This window comes from Neomonachus schauinslandi, chromosome 4, assembly GCF_002201575.2.
Source record: "Neomonachus schauinslandi chromosome 4, ASM220157v2, whole genome shotgun sequence".
Taxonomy (NCBI): domain Eukaryota; kingdom Metazoa; phylum Chordata; class Mammalia; order Carnivora; family Phocidae; genus Neomonachus; species Neomonachus schauinslandi.
In genome coordinates this window covers 144,637,075-144,641,430 of record NC_058406.1, presented here as the reverse complement: position 1 = coordinate 144,641,430, position 4,356 = coordinate 144,637,075, and positions in this window count along the sequence as shown.

Below are 4,356 nucleotides of genomic sequence, written 5' to 3'. Positions count from 1 at the left end.
ATAAATAAATAAATAAATAAATAAATAAATAAATAAATAAATAAATACAAAAAACAGTTCTCCCTGTTCTCTGAGAGTCTTATTATCAGACTTATTTATTCATGTCATCATTTTGAAGGTGTTCACTACTTGCTGTTTAAGTACTGCAGAGATCTTTTTCTTGTGAAAATGCATGGAAACCCATCTGAGCAAGGACAGCCAGACTTCACCAAAACTTAGAAGTCATCATACAGCACCTCTGTCTTTCCTCAGGCTGTGTTTTTTTTTTTTTTTTCTGGACCTCTGCTCTGTTCTTTCTGTGAAGCAGCTTCCTCTAAAAGGACATCGTTTCTGTTCCCCTGTAATCTTGGCTCCATGTGATTTGGGGCTACCATTTTAGTGGACACATGTCACCTCTGTAGCCACTGAGCAGCTTATGAATAGACTTCTGTTTGGGCTGTTTCCCAAATTGAAAAACCAAAACTCTGTTTTCCAGCCTCTAGTGGGCGTAGGCTTTACCAAACAGAACCACTCTCCTGGACTGGTTTTATTCGGAAGGGATATCATGAAAAACCAGGTGTACTTGCTGCATCGAATCTGTATTCTCATGAGAATAGCAGAACACGGAGGAGAGCTATCAGGCATTCCCAAGGCGGGAATGGCAGGTATCCCAGGGATAGTGATGATACACACAAATGAAGTGTCCACGGTGTTATCAGCCATGTCTGTGCCTAGAAGGGTCTCTCTTGGCAAGGCTTAGTGTGCAATTTGGGGATTTTTCTTGGATGTAAGACTTCCAGCCTCTGAAGTTTCCATTAGTTTCTTAACGGCTTTTAATAAACTCGTTTTCTATTTAAACTAGCTTAAGTGGGTTATGTTGCTTGTAAGCAAGATCTTTGATTACAGATTTCAATTTCAAAGCTGTAATTTTCACCAGGTTCAGAATTCAGAACTATCAAGTGTAATGAGTCCTATCAAGCAATAGGCATACTTTAATGTAATAAAATAGATAGGTCAATCTGATTCTAAGATTGTCAGAAGAGACAGGAAGAGTGTGAGAACTGAGAGCTTAGTGCTTTGCAGTGCAGGATTTGTGGTCAAAGTGAGATTTGAGTCCTAGCTTTATTATTCATTGACAATCTTGACCCAGTTATTTAATCATCTGGGTTTTCATTTTTCTGATCTGTAAATAGGCATAGCAAAATTATATTTTGCTTGGCATATGAGGAGTGGTTAGTAAAAGTAAGCTCTCCTTATAGTGCTTATGTAGATATTCACTTTGATTTTTGTGATTTGTTGATAATGATAATTACTTACTGGTTTATTGTTCAGGAATCTTAACGGAGACAATATGATCAAGATCATCATTGGTCCCTCATGTCATACTAGCTGGATTAGTCAGTGTAGAATAACTGATGCAACAAATAACACTAAAATTTCAGAGGCTTACCACATTTGTGGTTTATTTAATACTTAGGCAACAGTCAACTCATTGTTGGTCACTTCTCATCCAAGTGGCAATTCTGGGACCTAGATCTTTGTGCTTTTCATCTCTTCCCTTTTGTGGGTTCTTGGGAGTCCCCTGCAGTTAGCCAATAGATAGGGAGAAAAAAAAAACAGTGAATGGTTGTATATAGTAGAGATCTATAAGATAGGACAACCAAGTGTCATGCATCACTTCTGCCCATATTCTATTGAATAGAACAGTCTCATAAAGCAGTATCTAAGTGCAAGGAAGGCTTGAATATATCTGTCTTAAATATATCATATAACTGTGTGTCCAGGAAGAAAGGGGATACAATTTGGTGAACAACTAGCTGGTCTTCACCCTATTTTACTCTTTCAGTCTTGACAAATAGAGCAGAGTCCCTAAATTGGGATACAGCAGCATCCAGCATCTTGCTTAGAATTTTGTCATCTAGGGCACCTGGGTGGCTCAGTCGGTTAAGCGTCTGCCTTCAGCTCAGGTCGTGATCCCAGGGTCCTGGGATCGAGCTCCACATCTGGCTCCAGGGAGCCTACTTCTCCCTCTCCCCCCTGCTCGTGTTCTCTCGCTTGCTATCTCTCTCTCTCTCTCTCAAATAAATAAATAAAATCTTTAAAAATAAAGAATTTTGTCATCTAAATTGGCTGTGAGTTTCCTCAGGTGTTTCTTTGGACACTGAATACAATCCCAGCCCAAAGGTATATATGGGAAGAACAATCATAATTCACACTCCTGCTCGTTCTGAATAAATATGACTGGATTTGGCTGTTGCCACATACTGGAGGCAATTCCTGTCTTAAACAGAAAGAGACCCGGATTCTTCCTTTTTTTAATTAACATATAATATATTATTTGTTTCAGGGGTACAGGTCTGTGATTCATCAGTCTTATATAATACCCAGGGCTCATTATAACACATACCTTCCCCAATGTCCATCACCCAGTTACCCCATCTCCTTACCCCCTCCCCTCCAGCAACCCTGTTTGTTTCCTAAGATTAAGAGTCTCTTATGGTTTGTCTCCCTCTCTGGTTTTGTCTTGTTTCATTTTTTCCTCTCTTCCCCTATGATCCTCTGCCTTGGTTCTTAAATTCCACATATCAGTGAGATCATATGATAATTGTTTTTCTCTGACTGACTTATTTCGCTTAGCATAATACCCTCTAGTTCTATCCACGTCATTGTAAATGGCAAGATTTCAATTTTTGATGACTGTGTAATATTCCATTGTAAAAATATATACCACATCTTCTTTATCCATTCATCTGTTGATGGACATCTGGACCCTTTCCATAGTTTGGCTATTGTGGACACTGCTACTATAAACATTGGGGTGCAGGTGCCCCTTCGGATCATTACATTTGTATCTTTGGGGTAAATACCCAGTAGTGCAATTGCTGGGTCATAGGGTAGCTCTATTCTTAACATCTTGAGGAGCCTCCATACTGTTCTCCAGAGTGGCTGCACCAGCTTGCATTTCCACCAACAGTGTAGGAGGGTTCCCCTTTCTCTACATTCTCTCTAACATCTGTCATCTCCTGACTGGTTAATTTTAGCCATTCTGACTGCTGTGAGGTGGTATCTCATTGTGGTTTTGATTTGTATTTCCCTGATGCTGAGTGATTTTTTTTTTAAAGATTTTATTTATTTATTTGACAGAGAGATAGAGAGAGAGCACAGATAGGCAGAGTGGCAGGCAGAGGGAGAAGGAGAAGCAGGCTCCCCACTGAGCAGGGAGCCGGACGTGGGGCTCGATCCCAGGACCCCAGGATCATGACCTGAGCCGAAGGCAGCCACTTAACCGACTGAGCCACCTAGGCGCCCCTGCTGAGTGATGTTGAGCACTTTTTCATGTGTCTGTTGGCCATTTAGATGTCTTCTTTGCAAGGAGACCCAGATTCTGTTTATTTATTAATTACCAGAAATACAAATCCTTATATCTGGAAATTTAAACTGTGTTTTTATGGTGATTGATTGGTTAAAAGAAGCAAACTGGTTTAAAAAAGAATCTACCTCAGCTTTTTGAGTTGGGATTGCTTCTTGGCCTTGTAAACTGTGCTGATGCAAGGTCTCTAAGTGGTCATAATTTTTATTTCTAACTATGCTACTGAGTTCTGAAATGTCAACATGTACATTTTTATTCTGAAAAATAAAAAAAAATTTAAAAATATTTAATGGAAAGTTAATGCTAATGCATTGCATTGCATAACTTTGAAGGGGATAAATGTAAATTCTCATTAAATCAACAAAAATAATACCAATTATCCCTTTTTTGTGAAAGTGTCAAACACAGACTGTGTATTCCCCATTCAAAGGTAAGGCAAAACAACACTAAGCAATAATCTCAGATCCAATTTATGATACCTTATTGGTCACCCATTATTATTGCTCCAGATTTTGAATTTTGACACATGGGGCATCATTCATTTCTCTTCCAGGTATAAGAAACACAAAGGGACCAGTGGCAAGATTGCTATGCTGATGATGGAAGTTTCGTCGATGGCCATCCCATCCTGAACGTGCCCCATCTCGGCTGATGATAGAAGTTTCTCATGGAAACAGAAAGGCCTCAGGATGACAAATATGTGGCATGTTCACTTCCATACAGACATCACTAACAAATGTATTCTTTTCCTCTGAATCCATTCTTGATCTCAGAATTCTATTCTTATTCCAAGTGGCATTCTTTCAATATATCAGAACTATTACTTGTGAGGAAACCCTATTATAATCCTCATGCCAAATGCTGGTGGCCTGATAATGGGTGTTAAAAGAGGTGGGAAGTACAGAATATCCCAAGTGTCCATTGTTGAAACTGGGTGGACTTAAGACTCCAGTTCTCAATATGTGTTGACTAGAGGATCCTTTGGCTCATCAGTAGCCCGGTCAGAC